Here is an 18,837-nt window from a genome sequence, read left to right as displayed (position 1 = left end):
CTCCTTCTCTCCCTCTCCTCTCTCTCCCTCCTTCTTTCTCTCCTCCTCTCCTCTCTCCTTCTCTCTCTCTTCTTCTCTCTCTCTCTCTCTCTCTCTCTCTCTCTCTCCTTTCTCTCTCCCCTTCCCTCTCTCTCCTCTCTCCCCTACTCTCTCCTCTCTCTCTCTCTCATCTCTCCCTCCTTCTCTCTCTCTCTCTCTCTCTCTCTCCCTCCCCTTCCTTCTCTGCCTCCCCTTCTCCCCCAATAGACCCGCCGGAGGGGACTTGGGGGTCCCCGGACCGTTTTGTTCTCCTGCTCCCGGGAAAAAGCTGAAGCTCAGTTCTGCTCCCCTGCCCTGCGATGCCCTCCGGGAGCACCTCCCGCCTCCTGTCCCGGGGATCGCGCAGGAGATGCGCCTTGCGCCTTCTGAGCCTGGCAAGGCTTTCCAGGCGAGAGGTGGCGGAGAAAGAGGAGGCGCGGCTCCGGCTTCGGGTCCTGCCTGCCTTTCTCCTCCCCTCGCCCGAGCCGGCCGCGCCTCTTCCCTCCCTCCCTCCCTCCCTCCTCCTCCTCCTCCTCCTCCTCCTCTTCCTCCTCCCGTTTCTCTCCTCCCTCCCAGCCTCCCGACCGGCCGACAGCTCCACGGCTTTTCCCCTTCTCTGCCGCCACCGGCGCCGGCTCCTCCTCCTTCTCGCCTCCGAACAAGATGACAGCCGGGCGGCGGCGCTGGGGCCGGCGGTGGCGGCGCGGAGGCTCCTCGCTCCGGCTGGTGAGTCTGGGGCGCGGGGGGAAAGAGGTCCGCGGGAGAACCGGGGAGGCGGCTGCGGCCACCGCCCCGTGGAAGGGACCCCGGCCGGAAAGCTCCCCGAGATGGCCTTTGCGCCCCCGGGAGAGAAGCAGGCGTGGGCTGGGGTGGGGGTCTTCCCTCGGGGCAGAGGGGAGCCGGTGGTCGCGGGCTGGCTTTGCTGCAGGCGGGGGGCTCGGCTCCCCGGGGCCGGGCGAAGGGAAGGGAAGGGTTAAGGGCAGACCTGCGGAAAGAAAGGCACGCGGTGGCCGGAGTGGAGGGGGGGGGGGGAGAAGGCCGGCAGGGAGGGCGAGAGCAGGAAGGTCACATGTCCGGCCCTTGGCCCTTTTTCCCCCGCCGCCGCCGCCGCTGCTTTCCGGAAGGTGCGCAACTCGAGTGGCATTTGCTGTGCGGGGGCGGAGGGAGGAGGAGGAGGAGGAGAGGAGCAGAATGCAAAACGGGCGTCCTCCCCGCTCCCTTTCCCACCCCGCAGGCACATCTGTCCCCTCTTTCCGCCTGGCTCGGAGCCTCACTCCGTTGCCAAGTCGCTGCCCAAAAAGTTCAGGCTGGGTAGCGCCTCTTCTCAAGGACCTGGGATTCCCCGCGGGCGGGTGGGCAACACGGCTGCGTGGACGCAGAGACCCGTGCACGCTTCTCGGCCGCAGTCCCCCGGGCTGGTCTTGGGATTCCCTCCCCCACCACCCACCCCGGCTCCTCCATCTCGGCTCTCACCGGGGCAGCGATCTTGGCGCCCCATCCCCCCAAACCCTCAAGCTCAGTCGCTGCCAGCCCGAGCGGAGCGCAGGAGGGAGAGTAGTGCCGAGCCTGGGAAAATGCCAGTCGAGACAAGTTCTCCTTTCTCTCCCAGGTGTGACTGCCGGCCTGAACGGCTGAGTTGGGAAAGGCAGAAGAAGGGAAGAAAAAAAAAAAAAAACGCCTTGTGGGGAGAGTTCAGGCTCTACTCCAACCGCCTTTCAAGAGAACCGGGGTCGGTCTAATTGCAAACCGCTTGCTTAGCTCGGCTTCCTCTCCAGAGAAAAGAGGCAGGCGTGCCAGGGTGCTGCCAGCAACATGTGGCGTGTCCTTCCCTCTTCCCTCTCCTCAAACAGGCCCTGGAATAGCAGCCGTTGGGGCTCTCGCCGTCTGGAATTGGCGTTCTGATGCCCGTTTCTCTTTCCTTTGCAAATTCCGAATTGGGTCAGCGGTACCGTTTGGTCCTGTGGGGTGGGGTGGGCTTTCTCTTCTCCTGGAGATCGGGTAGAGTGCCCCTCCCACAGGGGTGCTCTTTCAGGAGAAGGGGGATTTTTGTAAAGGGAAGTAGAGATCAGGATGAAGGGGATTGGGCTGGACAGGTGTGGCAGCTGTGGGCAATTTGAGGTTTAATCCATTTATTGGGGCTGGCCTGGTCTTGTCGAGAGAAAATGTTTAGCTGCTATGTTGGTTGCTGGTGTTAACACCCTCCTGGGAGGTTTGTGTATGTGTGCGGGGATTGAAGACCCTTGCAAAAGTGGGGAGCTTTCTGGGGTTCACCAAAGAATGACCCCCCCCTCACGGTATATCATGTTAGTTACTCCTTTTGTGTTCTGCTTGGCTATTTCCGGGATAGGTATTTCTAACAGGGCTTGCAGCTTGGTTGACTTCTGGATAATTGAAGCTGAGAAGCCCTAGGAAAAGAAAAAAACAAGATTTGGATTGTGGGATCTGGTTTTTCCTGTTGAAGGGAAAATAAAATAACGGGAAGAGTTAGTGTATCCAGTTTTGTTATCACCATGATAAAAAAAGATGTTGAGACTCTAGAAAAAGGGCAGAGAAAAGCAACCAAGATGATTAGGGGACTGGAAAACATATGAAGAACGGTTACAGGAACTGGGCATGGCTAGTCTAGTGAAGAGAAGGACAAGGGGAGACATGATAGCAGTCTTCCAATATTTGAGGGGCTGCTACAGAGAGGAAGGGGTCAGGCTATTTTCCAAGGCACCCGAAGGCCAGACAAGGAATAATGGATGGCAACTGAACAAGGAGAGATTCAACCTGGAAATAAGGAGAAACTTTCTGACAGTGAGAACAATCAACCCATGGAACAGAAGTTGCCTTTGGAAGTTGTAGGAGCATCATCACTTGAGACTTTCAAGAAGAGATTGGACTGCCATTTGTCAGAAATGGTGTAGGGTCTACCGCTTGGGGGGGGGGTTGGACTAGATGACCCATAAGGTCCCTTCCAACTCTGATTATCTGTATCTAACTGTCACAGGTCAAAAGTGGGAAGGTTGAGAAAAGCCAAGCTTGAATTCACATTTGGGACAGCTGGTTCCGGCCTGCATTGCTGTCCTTGACAGCTTTATGCCCAGAATAGAGGGAGGATGGTCACTATCTCCTTACTGACCCATGTTAACCCCACTTTGGCTACCTTGGCTAGCAGAAAAACCAGGCCAGGATCTTTGAGGCTGAAGGCCAGCTGATGCCCCAAGGCAGTTAGCCTGCCCCACCCCCAATCCTTCAGATGCTAGGATGGTACCCCAGAGGCTGTTTCAACTGCTGGAGGGAATTTCTGCAGACAGACTTTGAAAAGGATAGCTTCAACTCCCAACAGGACATGCTGAGAATTTCAGAATTGTTTATTGCCGGAGTAAAATGCTTTTAACACCTCTCCTTTTGATACTCCCAACAGGAGGGGAGGAGAGGGGAGACTAGCTGTCACTTCTGCCATCTGTAATGTGGCCACCACATTATAGAAAAGATGTTGAGATTTTGTAAAAAGTGCAGAGAAAGAGCAACTGAGATCATTAAAAGCCTGGAGATGAAAACCTATGAAGAACGGTTGCAAGGATTTGGTCATCCCAAAAGTGCTTTTCCCCCGCCCAAGAGGCAACTGGACTTTCTGGTTTTTCATTGAAGAGGTTTTGCTTCTCATCCCAGAAGCTTCTTCAGCTCTGACTGGATGGTGGGGCATGGAAGAATGTCTGCAAGGAGTATAAATCCGAGAGTCATTGAGGCTACTTGAAGGTTTGTGTCCTCAGGGTCATAGTGCAAATGGTTCCTGTAGTCTGAAAAACTTTCAACAGTTCCAAGAAGGCTCTACACCCATTTGCATCACTCAGGTGACCCTGAGGACACAAATAAACCTCCAGGTGACCTTAATGGCCCTCTAAAAGGATGCAAATGACCAGCTGTCTGCAAGGAGTATAAATCCTTCCATTCCCCACCATCCAGTCAGAGCTGAAGAAGCTTCTTGGATGAGAAGTGAAACATCTTCAAAGAAAAATCAGAAAGTCCAGTTGCTCTTGAAAAAAAAGCACCTTTGGGACAAGTGTGACCTGGATGACGGAGAATCTCCATGGACTGCACATCCAAGGGTTGATGGCTACTGTTAGGTCTCATGTGAGACTCCTTGTAAAATGCTCTTTAGAGGGAGAGAAAGAGGCACGAGATCTCTTTGGAATCTTTTCCTATTTCTTCCTCGATTGCCTTGGTTTGGTGTATTTAGAGGTGCAGGAGGTAAAATGCAGTAAAAGCTCCTTGTGGCCAGCAGATTCGGTGGCAAATCTCTTTGTTCCCGGACAATGTTGTGATTTGGTCACAATGAGGCTAGTTTGGGAGGTGAGACCACACAAGCAAGTAGACAAGTACAGGTACTCCTCAGTTTATGACCACATTTCTGTGGCTAAGCAAGACACTTGCTAGGTGACCCCCGTTTTGTGACCTTCCTGGTCACAGTTGCCTCTTCAAAAAAGGCACCTTTGGGACAACCAGGATCTGGATGACTGAGAATCTCCAGAGACAGGATTTGGATCTGGCTAGTCTAGAGAAAAGAAGGACTAGGAGGGACATGATAGCAGCATTCCAGTATTTGAGAGGCTGCCACAAAGAAGAGGAGAGGGTCAAGCTATTCTCCAAAGCACCAGAAGGCAGGACAAGAAGCCATGGATGGAAACTGATCAAGGAGAGAAGCAACCTAGAATTAAGGAGAAACATCCAAACAGTGAGAACCATCAACCAATGGAACAGCTGGCCTTCAAAAGTTGTGGATGCTTCATCACTGGAGGTTTTTAAGAAAAGACTAGACAGTCACTTGTCTGAAATGGTATAGGTGCTTTTACTCTAGCACGGGGATGGACTAGAAGACCTCCAAGGTCCCTTCCAGCTCTATTTTGATTCTGGTTCTGGTTTCCTAGGTGTATAAAGGCAATTAGGAGTTGTGGATGAGATTCAACGTCAAGTGGCAAAGATGATTTTTGTTGAAGAAAGGCAGGGATTCAGAGGCAGCTTCCTCAAGAAAGTATCTTGTGGAATGAGAGAGCCCCTTCACATTTTAGGCAAGAGGTATGTGTTGCAAATGTACGGCTGTTTATTATTATTTTTAAAAAGCTGTTCTTGCTCCAAGGGGTGAAACGGAATACCTAACTCCACCCTGATGCTCCTACAGCTTGTTCCGCGTGATAGTTGACAGCTAAGAGTCTGTTCATGCCCTTGTTTGTTTGTGTGTTTGCATTTTTATCTTGCCTTTATTATTTTTATAAATAACTCAAGGTGGCAAACATACATAATGCTCCTTCCTCCTCCTATTTTCCATATCACAAGAAACCCGTGAGATAGGTTGAGCTCTGAGAGAGAGAGAGAGAGAGACTGACCCAAAGTCACCCAGCCAGCTTTCATAAAGGCGGGAACTATAACTCAGCCTCTCTTGGTGATTGGCTCAAAGTCACCCAACCAGCTTTCATGCCTAAGACAGGACTAGAACTCATTGTGTCCTTGTGATCGTCCCAAAGTCGCCCAACAGCTTTTCATAGGTAAAGCAGGACTAGAATTTACTGTCTCCTGGTGATTGGCCCAAAGTCACCCAACCGGATTACATGCCTAAGGCAGGACTAGAACTCACAAAACTCCTGATTTCTAGCCTGCTGCCTCAAGCACTAGATGAGACCAAACTGGCTCTCTCCACAGTTCTTCCATACATCACACTTGCCACAGATGTCAAGTCTTTTGTGGCAGGCGTGTGGCCACCCAGCGGCTTGTAATTCAGAGGGCAGGGTTGGCAGACCGGGGGCGGGGGGGCAGCTTGCCTGTTTTAAGCTTGGCAGTGTGGCATGGCCAGCTCAAAGACAGACCATTTGGCAGGAAGGTTTGGACGATTTCCCCCGTTTCCCTGGGGTTGCTCTTGGGTTGCTTTGAAGGGGGATGGTGGTAAGAGAGAAGATTTGAATTATTCCAGGTGAGGGAGCACGAGTAATGTTGACAAGCCTCAGGCAAGATTTCCTGATTTGCACGGAGGTTTAGCTGAATTTTTCAGGAGGAAAATAATGCTTTTTGATAGTGGCATTTATCTGAAAGGTTGGATACTTTCCCTCCCCCCTAATAATTTATTGTGAACAGGGTGTCTTTAGTTCATTATATAGTAATAGAAGCAGATGTTTCCCTCCCTGACTAATCTTACTCATCTTACTTTGAGGGAGGAAAGAAAGGCCTTAAATTTAGGGTCAACTTCTTTTGGGGTTAAATATGAGAAGCACGTACTGTAGAAACTTTCATTTTCTGCAGATGACTAAGATTTCAAATCGAGTCTCGGTAGGGATGAGAAAAGGATGGGGGCCTCTTCCTCCAGATACGGGGATCCATTTTTCAGTGAGCCTGACATGTTTCATTTTCAGCTTCCAGCAAATGTTTAGATTTCAAATTCACGGGAAAGAGATGTGCCCATCCGTTCTGATGATACCGGTTCACCGTTTGCTTTTTCATTTTATTTCTTTCTTTCTGTGTCTCTCGGCTCCCTCTGCCGCCTCCCTTCTTGCTGTTAAGTGTTAGCACTCTGCTAGTTTTTTTTTTTTAAACTACATATGGCTAAGCCATAAGTAATTACTGATCACAGTTGCTGGGTTCGTACATCATGCGAGGCCAAACATAAACCCCAAACCTTCACATTATGGCTTAGCGTTATGTGTCAATCAGGCCTCGTGCCTTCTTTAGCATTGATCCCACGATCCCACGTTCCAAAAATTATTTCCCTAAGAGGCAACTGGAGCGACATCGTCTCCCAAGATCCACTACTGAGATGGAACTGAATTCACAATCGAGCTGGAAGGGCCCTTGGAGGTCTTCTAGTCAAGCAGGAGAACCTATACCATTTCAGATGTGACTGTCCAGTCTTTTCTTAAAAACCTCCAGGGATGAAACACCCACAACGTCTGAAGTCAAGCCTTTCCACTAGTTAAAATTGTCCTCACTGTTAGGAAGTTTCTTCTTAGTTTTAGGTTGCTTCTGTCCTTGGTTGGTTTCCATCCATTGTTTCTTGTCCTGCCCTCTGGTGCTTTGGAAAATAGGTTGACCCTGGCTACTCCTCTTTGTGGCATCTTCTCAAATACTGGTAAATTGCTATCATGTCACCCCTAGTCCAGAGGTGGTCTTCAGCCGGTTCTGACCAGTTCTGGAGAACCAGTAGTGGAAACTTTGAGTAGTTCAGAGAATCGGCAAATCCCACCTCTGACTGGCCCCGCCAACCCCATCTATTCTCTGCCTCCCGAGTCCCAGCTGATCAGCTGGGTCTTCTTTGGTTGCCCTGCACAGGAGAAAGGAGCTGGAAAGCAGGTTAGTGGGGTGTCCAGCACGCATGCACTGAGGGGGAGATGTGTGTGCATGTGCAGAGATGTGTGGTCCATGCGGGGGATCATGCCACGCACAGATGCATGGCATGCAGGGGACATCTTGCACACATGCACAGAGATGCTCAGCGTGCATAGGGGAATCGCACATGCATGCTCAGAGATGCACAGTGTGGGGGTGATTGCATGTGCATGCAGAGGGGGCGTGGGGAGGGCCCAGCACACATTGCCTTATCAACATGGGAGCCAAAAAAGGTTAGCCACCAACATGGGAGCCAAAAAAGGTTAGCCTAGCGAACAAAGCTGTTACACAATCTAGTGGTCCTGCTAGAAATACTTCGAGACCTCCTCCCAGAGGGGAGCCACAGAAACAAACCATGAAGTGGGTGTGTGGGGTCTCTAATCATGCGCTGAGCTCTAAGCACACAGCGCTTATAAGCAGGGGTGGGATTCAATTATTTTAACAACCGGTTCTGTAGGCGTGGCTTAGTTGGTGGGCATGGCTTGGTGGTCATGTGACTGGGTGGACATGGCTTGGTGGTCATGTGACTGGCTGGGTGTGGCCAACTCAACATCACTCACATTGAGGCACGCATCTCCTCTCCTGGCCTCTCGTGACTCTGGGGATGCTGCAACAGTTGTAAGTGTGAAAAAAGGTCATAAGTCACTTTTTTTCAGTGCCTTTGTAACTTTGAATGGTCACTCCACACAAGCAAAGTACCAGCAAAGGAGGGGAAAAAAACTGCAGAGAAGTTCCTGAGACAGGAAGTCTAGTCCTGCCAAGAATGTAATAAGGGTTAACGGAGAGGCAGTTTCTGTAAGCAACACCAGAATGTTTCCTTCCTGCCTTCCTTACAGGATTAGGCCAGTAATTTCTTCCAACAACTGATTCTCCAAACTGCTTAGAATGTTAACAACCGGTTCTAGTGAATAGGTGCGAACTGGTAGAATCCCACCCCTGCTTATAAGCAATTTCCTGAATAAAGGGAAGCAAGCTTCCTGTGATCTTCTTGGCTGCCCTCACCACTCTCTGTAGGGACTTTCTATCTGAGGCACTGCGGCCACCAAACCAAACATGGATGCAGTTTGTTAAAACACTCCCAATCGTGCCTCTGTCAAAAGTGGCCAGGACAAGAAGGAGAAAGATGTACTCTCCTCATCCGACACAGGAAATGCAGGTGCTGGTTTGCACCCTCAACTTAAGGATGACGTGTGGAGAGACCAGTTCAGAATCTTAGTTATCTGCACCCCCAGAAACTTAATACTGTTGACTGCAGAGAGGCCCACGCGTTAAAACATCTTGCGGAGTTCAAGAAGTCTCCAAAACAGTGGGAGAAGCTTAGCCGACTCAATTGGAGGTGGATGAGTTATTCTTTACTGTTCTCTTGCCTGAGGGGAAAAAAATATGGGGAATTTTGCCAGTGCAAATAACAATTTGGCAGTCAGAAGAACCCGTGTATACTCTCGCTGCCATACACTGCTCGGATTCTTTGGAAGGGTAAAAGAAATGGAATGCTGAAAGGAAAGAACATGGCTTTCATTGACTTGGAACGAGGAAGCAACTTTACCTCTGGTCTCTTAAGTGTGGATCTTCTTTCCTTAGAAGGATATAGCTTGGATTGCTTGCTTGGGCTACCTGCAGTTGTTGTTTCTCTAGTTTCTGGACATTCTTGGGCAGTCTTTGCTGCTGAGGGCCTGGACTACTTATGGCTGTGTGTATAGACTGGAGGCATGTCCTTGTTTGGCCTTGGACATCAGGAGGCGTTCAGCGCTTGAGTAAACATTTACTTGCGCCTAGTTTTTAATTCCTTTTCTCTCTAGCTGCCATACCTTGCTAAAGAAAGAGGTAAATCTTTTTGTGGCACCTAGGAGTTGCGTGCAAGTTACATTTTTCTAAATTTGATTGCAGGTACATTCTTTCTCTTTGATGCTCTGTCTCTCTCTCTCTCTCTCTGTCCCTCTGTCTCTCTCTCTGTCTCTCTCTGTCTGTCTGTTTCTGCCTCCGCCTCTCTCTTTCTCTATTTCTCTGTATCTTTCCATCTTTCTCTCTGAATCTCTCTGTCTCAGTGCTTTTCTCTCTGTCTCTTTCTCTCTCTCTGTCTCTTTCTCTGTCTGTCTGTCTGCCTCTCTCTCTGTGTGTCTGTTTCTGTCTCTCTCTTTGTATCCTCTCTTTTTCTGTATCTATTTCTCTGTATCTTTCCATCTTTCTCAGGGCTTCTCTCTCTCTCTTCTCAGGGCTTTCTCTCTCTCTCTCTCTTCTGCCTCTCTCTTTCTCTCTCTTTCTCTGTATCTTTCCATCTTTCTCTCTGAATCTCTCTCTTTCTCAGGGCTTCTCTCTCTCTCTCTCTCTCTCTGTCTCTCTGTCTCACTCTCTCTCTGTGTCTGTTTCTGTTTCTCTCTTTGTATCCTCTCTTTCTCTGTATCTCTTTCTCTGTATCTTTCCATCTTTCTCTCTGAATCTCTCTCTCTCTCTCTCTCTCTCTCTCTCTCTATCTATCTATCTATCTATCTATCTATCTATCTATCTATCTATCTATCTATCTATCTCTTTATCTCTCTCTCTCTCTCTGTATTTCTCTGTATGTTTCCATCTTTCTCTCTGAATCTCTCTGTCTTTCCCTCTCAGTGCTTTTCTCTGTCTCTCTCTCTCTCTCTCTCCCTCTCCCACCCTCTCTCTGTTTACCTAGCGAAGGCCCTTTTCATCGGGGGCTGGTTAATTTTTTCCCCCCCTAGAAAGGTCAAGGAAGGAAGCCGTGACTCTCTGCATGCAGAATGTGTTCACCATCACTGAGCTGTTAGTGTTTCCACCCAAACCTATTTGGCTTTTGCATAATTTCAGCCCCGGTCTGATTACCTTCCTGGTTCAGGAGCTGCTTTCCGATTGAGAAAAACCTTTCTTTTCCATTCTGTTGGCAAAAGCCAGCAGGCCCTGAAACCCGTGGTCTTCACCTCTTTTGAATGTCCCCCCTCCCTCCTCCCAAAAATAAAACCTTGGAGACTAAATAGCGACTTCCTCGCTCGGTAAACTTGGCTGCATCCTGAGTTGATATTTTTGGTTTTAAACAACGGGTTTTGCTTCCCAGAAAGCTACTTCTTGGTTAATGAGGCTACCCGGTTTTTGTTCTTCTGTGTGTGAGCGAATGGCTCCATTAAAGCTGCGTTGATTAACGAGCAGAAAACCCAGTAGGGGAGGCGAAAGGCTGAGCTTCCCCAGCCTGGGTTGTTTGTAAAAGGGCTGCATCTTTGTATGCGAAGCATGAAAACGTGGGCTTGGAACGGGGAGCCGACTGCGAGGGGAAACAGAGGCCTGCCAGCTTGGGAGGGCAGGAAACCAGGACTTCTCGCCATCAAAGGTTCTTTTCAGGGCTTCCTCTCAGCTTTGGGCACAACTTTTTCTTTTTTTTTTTGCTGCCTGGCAGACGTGGGCAAAGTTTTCCCTGTGCTGATTTCCAGAAGCTTTAAATTCCTGGCATTGCGCTTGTTACCTTCTCCTTGGGGTGTGTGTGTGCGTGTGTTGTGTGTGCGTTTCTGCATTTCAACAGGTGGCTGGCTCTCGACTCTTGGGACTGTTTGAATCACCGCGCTAGCCTTTTGGTATGGCTACAAACAACCTTGCGATGGCCTGGCGGAAGAAGAGATTTAGCAGAAACAACCGAATAACAGGGTTGGAAGAGTACCTTGTAGGTCATCTAGTCCAGGGATCGCCAACCTTTTGGACCTCAGGGACCACCAAACTCATAATTTTAAATCCCATGGACCAGAGACCCTGGGAAAATCCCAAAAAAAGTCTGCAGGACAATTCCCCACCCCGTTTTCCTACCAATCGGTCATTCTTTATTTCGGATCACAGGATACCATCTCCAGCTCCGTTCTCAGGGGGAGAGAGAGAGAGAGAGAGAGACTTTTGGCTCCATGCAAGGAAAGCAGCAGAAGCAGCAGAAGTCTTTCTTTCTCTCCCTCAAACTCCACCAGCAATGAGTCTTTGCTGGCTCAGCCTCTTGGAGCAGGAGGCCTTGATGGGTCCCAAAGACTCATTTCTGGCGGAGTTTGCGGGAGAGAAAGACTTTTGCTGCTTTCCTTGCGTGCAGCCAAAAGCAGCAGAAGAAAGAAGCAGCCCAGTGGCCAGGCCAGGCACGTGGGGTGAGGTGGGGCAAGTTCCCCCCCTCCCCCCTTTCCCCCTCCCCTCACTACCTTGTCTTGGTTTCAATGCAAGCAACGCAAGCCTTGTGTTCCTGCGTAGCCTGGATTAATTGCTTTGGGGGTGACATTTCTCTGCGAACCACCAAAATTTTCTCACGAACCACCAGTGGTCCCTGGCCCACTGGTTGGTGACCACTAATCTAGTCTAACCTCCTGCTCAAGCAGGAGACCCTATACCCGTGATGGCGAAACTATGGTATGCATGCCAGAGGTGGCACACAGAGCCCTCTTTATGGCACGCCAGCTGTCACTCCAGCTCAGCTGTGCATGCATGCATGCCTCCCACCAGCCAGCTGGTCTTTGGGTCTCTGCCATGCATATGCGGGGCTGGACCCCATGCCGGGGGGGAAGGGTGCATGTACAGGGGATGGGACGCATGCACGGCGATCTGTGTGTATGCATGGGGTGAGGCGCATGTGGAGAGCGCAGGCACATGCACAGGGGCAGGGTGCATTGCATTTTGGGGATGCGCGCGCTTTGGGCACTCGGTGCTAAAAGGTTAGCCATCACTACCCTATACCGTGGTGAGCCGTGGTGGCACAGTGGTTAGAATGCAGTACTACAGGCTACTTCTGCTGACTGCCGGCTGCTTGCAATTTGGCAGTTCGAATCTCATCAGGCTCAAGGTTGACTCAGCCTTCCGTCCTTCTGAGGTCAATAAAATGAGGACCCAGATTGTTGGGGGCAAGAGGCTGACTCTGTAAACCGCTTAGAGAAGGCTGTAAAGCACTGTGGAGCGGTATATAAGTCTTAAGTGCTATTGCTACACCATTGCAGACAAGTGGCTGTGGAATCTCTTCTTGCAAACCTCCAGTGATGGAGCATTCACAACTTCTGGAGGCCAGCCGTTCCACTGGTTAATTGTTCCCACCATTAGGAAATTCCTCCTTAGTTCCAGGCTGCTTCGCCCCTTGATGAGTTTCCATCCATTGCTTCTTGTCCTGCCTTGAGGGGCTTTGGATCTGATGCGGGTTCAGCCATTGGTGAAGCAAAGTCTGTTTCAGCATTCTTTAAAGATGAATGGGTATCTTCTACCCAGGGCTGGGGTGTTGAAAGAGTCACCTAAGGCCCTGGGGTGGCCTGCCCACTCCCCACAAAGTTATGGGTGAGGCCAGGATGAGAAACGAAATGTTATTCTTTCCATGTACAGTACATAAATCATTTCAAATGGCAGAGTGATTCTACAGTCATACCTGGAATCATTTATTTGTTTCCACTGTAATCTTTGGAGGGATGAGAGCTGGCACTCAGTGCTCTAGGGAGGTTGATGTCATCCCTTTTATTTTATTGTATTAATTCAATTTATATGCTGCCCATCTCCCTTTGAACATTGTCCTTGATTTTTATGACCTCTTACCCAACGTACTTGTCCAGGCTTCATGCTAAACCACGGTTAGGGTTTATTGAAGAGCTGCGGTGGCACAGTGGTTAAAATGCAGTACTGCAAGCTACTTCTGCTGACTGCCAACTGCCTGCAATTGGGCAGTTCGAATCTCAGCAGGCTCAAGGTTGACTCAGCTTTCCATCCTTCCAAGGTGGGTAAAATGAGGACCCAGATTGTTGGGGGCAATAGGCTGACTCTTTAAACAGCTTAGAGAGGGCTGTAAAGCACTCTGAAGTATCTAAGTCTTATTGCCCTTCCTTCCTTCCTTCCTTCCTTCCTTCCTTCCTTCCTTCCTTCCTTCCTTCCTTCCTTCCTTCCTTCCTTCCTTCCTTCCTTCCTTCCCTCCCAGTGGTCAGAATGCAATATTGTAGGCTAACTTTGCCCACAGCCTGGAGTTCGATCCTGACTGGCTATTGAATTGTCCAGGCAATCCCTGAGAATTGAACACAATCGAATGAAAGAAAATAAAAAACTGATATTAAGATTCGCCAGGTTCTTCCTACTCAATTCCTTGTGATTTTATAACCGTGTTTTGTTTTGTTTTTGCAGCTCTTAAGGTTAGATTCCCCATAAATTTCCTAGTCAGTTCTGTCCTAGAGATGCTTTTATGGCAGCCATGTAAGTCAGTGATTGATTCTATCTTATCTTTTTTAATTTCTCCGGTGGATTAAGTGTACCTACCTGTTTCTCTCACCGGCATCTGAGCTCCTGTAATGACTGGATCTCATTTTTAACAGCAGAGCTAATCGCAGAGACGTATCCCCATTGATTTCCTATTTTATGGCTATATTAACTAGGCTGTGGTTGTGCTAATGTTCCAGAAAATCTCTTTTTAATAAAGCAAATCCACTTTTGCATTAGCCAGGCAGAAACTGAGGGTCGCAGGGAAGAGAAAAATCTGTCAAGTTTAGGCCAGGGTGTCTCAGTTGCATTTTTTTTCTTTTAGGAACGGCAAAAATGACCAGCAAAGGTATACAGGTAATCCTTGAATTATAACCTTTGGTTTAGTGACCATTTGAAGTTACCACAGCACTGAAAAAAAGGGACTTATGACAGTTCCTCACACTTATGACCGTTGTAGCATCCCCATGGTTACGTGATCCAAATTCAGACACTTGGCAACTGGCTTGTATTTATGATGGTTGCAGTGTCCCAGGGTCATGGAATCCCCTTTTGCCACCTTCTGACAAGCAAAGTACCACTTTATAATGCCTTGGTAAGGCCATACTTGGAATTCTGCATCCAGTTTTGGTCACCACGATATAAAAAAGATGTTGAGACTCTAGAAAGAGTACAGAGAAGAGCAACAAAGATGATTAGGGGACTGGAGGCTAAAACATATGAAGAACGGTTGCAGGAACTGGGTATATCTAGTTTGATGAAAAGTAGGACTAGGGGGAGACATGATAGCAGTCTTCCAATATCTCAGGGGCTGCCCCAAAGAAAAGGCAGTCAAGCTATTCTCCAAAGCATCTGAGGGCAGGACAAGAAGCAATGAGTGGAAACTAATCAAAGAGAGAAGCAACTTAGAACTAAGGAGAAATTTCCTGACAGAACAATTAACCAGTGGAACAACCTGCCTCCAGAAGTTGTGAATGCTCCAATACTGGAAGATTTAAGAAGAGATTGGTAATCATTTGTCTGAAGTGGTGTAGGTCTAACCCCCGCCTAAGCAGGGGGTTAGACTAGAAGACCTCCAAGGTCCCTTCCAACTCATCCTTTTTTAGGGGTCTCCAAACTTGGCAACTTTTATTTATTTTTTAAATTTTAAAAAAACCTTTATTGAAGTTTAAAATATTAAAATACAAATACATCTATAACAAAAATAAGTTTGTACAATTCACCACCATTCTTTGACAGAACAGAAGTCTTAGCTATATTCATACATTTTCAAATATTTCTAATTAATCATATACATATACAAAATTCATATCTTATTCTAATCTATATGTTTCGTATTCCTATTTTCTATCCATTGATACCAGTTATCCCACATTGAATAATATTTTGAGTCTTCCTTATTATTTAATTGTAAAGTAAGTTTATTCATTTCTGCACACTCAAAAAGTTTACAGATTATTAAACAATCTGTCAGTATAGTGGCCATTTTTGAAGATTGTGCCAACTCTGTTATCCTATCCTATCCTATCCTATCCTATCCTATCCTATCCTATCCTATCCTATCCTATCCTATCTTTACTCTACTCTACTCTACTCTACTCTACTCTACTCTACTCTACTCTAGTGGTTGCCAACCAGTGGGCCAGGGACCACTGGTGGTCCACAAGAAAATTTTGGTGGTCCACAGAGAAATGTCACCCCAAAGCAGTTAATCCAGGCTGCCTGGGAACACAAAGCTTGCATTGCTTGCATTGCGAACAACACAAAGTAGTGGGGGGAAGAGTACTCCCCACTCACCGGGCGCCTGGCCTGGCCACTGAGCTGCTTCTTTCTGCTTCTTTCTTCTTCTGCTGTTGGCTGCATGCAAGGAAAGCAGCAAAAGTATTTCTTTCTCTCCCCCAAACTCCACCATAAATGAGTCTTTGGGATCCTGCAAGGCATCCTTGCTCCAAGAGGCTGCACCAGCACAACAAGTCTCACAAAGACTCATTTCTGGCAGAGTTTGGGGGAGAGAAAGAAAGACTTCTGCTGCTTTCCTTGCATGGAGCCAAAAGTCTCTCTCTTTCTCTCTCCCCCTGAGAATGGAGCTGGAAACGGTATCCTGCGATCCCAAATAAAGAATGATCGATCGGTAGGAAAACAGGGTGGGGAATTTTCCTGCAGACTTTTTTGGGGACTTTCCAAGTCCACGGGATTTAAAATTATGAGTTTGGTGGTCCCTGAGGTCCAAAAGGTTGGCTCCCCCCTGATCTATTCCTATTCTTATTCCTATTCTATTTGTATTTCCATTCCATTCCATCAATGGGAAAACCTGATTGACTTAACAACCCTGTTACTAACTGAACAAGGGCAGGGATTCACTTAACAGCTTTGACAAGTCATAAAATGGGGCAAAACTCGGTTAATAACAGAAATGTTGGCTTAATTGTGGTCTTAATTGAAGCCTATACCAGTATGGTGATCAACATTCACAGGCTCTAAATGTCTCTTTTCAGAGACTACAGTTAAACTAATCGTCTGTTTTATAGGTTTGTGCTGGGTTGATGGCATCTATGTTTGGGCTTGGCTCCTCCTATTCTTCTTGTTGGCGCTTCGATACCTTGAAGAAGAGCTTCAGATTAAAGTGAAAGCATGCCCATGTTACTTTAAAGAAAGATTTTCCTTTTGTTTCTAAGCCGAGACTCAAAGATGCTGCTTGGTGTGGTTTTTCTATGTTTTGGAAACATAAAACTTTGGGGTTGGGGTGGGAGGGATAATCTCAAAATGATTTGCTCTCATGCAAAAAAAAGGAGAATTTTAACTTTCACTCAGTCTATACAGCCCAGCGTTCTTTTTTTTTAAAAAAAAAAATGAGATTTTTTTCCCTTTTGCCCTTAATAGAAATACAGCATAGAATATATATAACAGTAGATGAATTTTTTCAGTATAAGCTTGTGCAAATGAAAGCTGCAGGGAGCTAAAAAGCAAGGAAAGTCATTTTGGATTTAACTAGTAATATAGACTCTGGGCTTTCATTATTTCACTGTTTGTACAGTAATGTTTTTCTGCATAGCCTTCTGCAGAACGCATTGAAATACACAATCCAATCATTTCATTTAAACTGATTATGGATCACTTTGGTGTCATTCAGGTTGCACATCTTTATAACTAGGGTTGGGAGTGGCAAAGTACCCAGGTACAAGGTGAGACCTCTGAGTTTCTGATGGGCCAGGAAGGCACATCCGTTACAGCTGCAGGATGTCCTAGTTGAATAAGAACAACACTTGCAAAAAGCTTACTGCTATGTTAAAATAAGCCAGTGGTCACCAACCAGTGGACCCGGGGCCACTGGTAGTCCAAGAGGTAATTTTGGTGGTCCGTAGAGAAATGTCACCCTGCAAGCACCCCCCAAAACAATTATTCCAGGCTGTGCAGAAACACAAGGCTGCGCCACCCACATGGCCTGTGGGAACACAAGGCTTGCGTCACTTGCACTGCAAACAACACGAGGTAATGAAGGGAGGGGGAGAAAGGGCGGAGGAGGGGAACTTGCCCCACTTGCCCCACGTGCCTGGTCTGGCCACTGGGCTGCTTCTTTCTGCTTCTTTCTTCTTCTGCTTTTGGCTGCACATAAGGAAAGCAGCAAAAGTCTTTATTTCTCTCCCCCAAACTCTACCAGAAATGAGTCTTTGGGACCCTGCAAGGCATCTTGCTCCAAGAGGCTACACCAGCATGACAAGTCTCACAAAGACTCATTTCTGGCAGAGTTTGGGGGAGAGAAAGACAGACTTCTGCTGCTTCTGCTGCTTTCCTTGCATGAAGCTAAAAGTCTCTCTCTGTCTCTCTCTCTCTCTCTCTCTCTGTCTCTCTCTCTCTCTCTCCTCTCCCTCCCTCTCCCTGAGAACGGAACTGGAAATGGTATCCTGCGATCCCAAATAAAGAATGATCGATCGGTACTACCGATACTACCTAGTATCAATAGTGATGAAGTATCAGCAGGAAAACAACCAAGCTCAGAGACCACTGCAGGATCCCACATGTTAGTGATTGTCTTTTGAGATCTCATGTGAATATGAGTGTGCTAAGATCTGGGGAAATCTTGTGAGAAAATTCATTCCCGCTTCTGAGATCTGGGACATTTATTAAAAAAAACCTAGTTTTTGGAGATCCCGTGGGCAGCGTGTCTCCTCTGTAGGTGAAAAATTTGGGACGGTGGCTGCATTCTGCATTAAAAAACGGCTCATCTAGACCTAAATTATTGAACGAACTGCAATTGGCAGGTCAAAATATATTGAGTGTTGATTAAATTGGAAGAACACATTTTGTCAACGTGGCCTGGAAAATTGAAACACGTAGGAAATAACTTCGAATTAGAAAGCGTAGTAAAAATGGCTGGGATGTCAGGACGGCAGAGGCCATATTTACGCCTGACTTGATTCCCAGGATGGCTTGGAGTGATTTCAAATTATCCGCCAGGCCTAGCCCCAGTCTGAGCCGTTGCAGATTTACGACCGCTGTCAGCAAGGGAGAGCTTTGCCTAATGCCTCTCAAATTCTTCCGATGCGTCTCTCTGTGGCTCCGGAAATTTCTGCGAAAATACAAAGAACTCCTTCAGACCAAGAGGCCTTCCACATTTTGGCTGTAGTATTTAAGGTTCAGCTTTTGCGGTTTTATTTGTTTGTTTGTTCCTGGGCTTTCCCTGAGCCCAGGGTTTGGATGGTTTAAAACAGTGGTGGTATTCCACCGGTTTGGCCTGGTTTGACCGAACTGGTAGCTTCGAGGATCATCTGTGAGCAGATTAACAGATAATCAGAGTTGGAAGGGACCTTGTAGGTCATCTAGTCCAACCTCCTTCCCAAGAGGGAGACCCTACACCATTTCTGACAAATGGCAGTCCAGTCTCTTCTTGAAAGTCTCAAGTGATGACGCTCCCACAACTTCCGAGGGCAGGCTGTTCCATTGGTCGATTGTTCTCACTGTCAGGAAATTTCTCTTTATTTCCAGGTTGAATCTCTCCTTGTTCAGTTTCCATTCATTGTTCCTTGTCTGGCCTTCGGGTGCTTTAGAAAATAGCTTGACCCGCTTCCCCATCTCTGTGGCAGCCCCTCAAATACTGGAAGACTGCTCTCCTGTCTCCCCTGGTCCTTCTCTTCTCTAGAGTAGCAATGCCCAGTTCCTGTAACCGTTCATTGTGTGTTTTAGTCTCTGGTCCCCTAATCATCCCGTTTGCTCTTCTCTGTACTTTTTCTAGAGTCTCAACATCTTTTTTATAATGTGGTGACCAAAACTGGATGCAGTACT

General features: G+C 47.7%; 1 protein-coding gene across 3 annotated transcripts in view; it reads left to right on the top strand.

Annotated features, from left to right (window-relative positions):
- The first annotated feature begins 523 nt into the window (after positions 1–523).
- MID2 (midline 2) overlaps positions 524–18,837 on the top strand; it is a 177,151-nt gene continuing 158,837 nt past the window's right edge. Inside the window, exon 1 of one of the 3 annotated variants that reach the window (XM_087972369.1) lies at positions 524–744. The gene's annotated coding sequence lies outside the window, so the exon portion shown is untranslated. Of the gene's footprint in view, positions 745–9,179; positions 9,199–18,837 lie in introns of those variants that run through there. The other 2 variants (XM_087972372.1, XM_087972371.1) reach the window with 2 other exon arrangements.

The sequence above is a fragment of the Notechis scutatus genome, chromosome 10 (genome assembly GCF_049901735.1).
Source record: "Notechis scutatus isolate UNSWTSFEM ecotype Mainland chromosome 10, rNotScu1.2, whole genome shotgun sequence".
NCBI classification, from domain to species: domain Eukaryota; kingdom Metazoa; phylum Chordata; class Lepidosauria; order Squamata; family Elapidae; genus Notechis; species Notechis scutatus.
The sequence above is the reverse complement of the archived record's forward strand: the minus strand, read 5'-3'. Positions and strand labels throughout refer to the sequence as shown.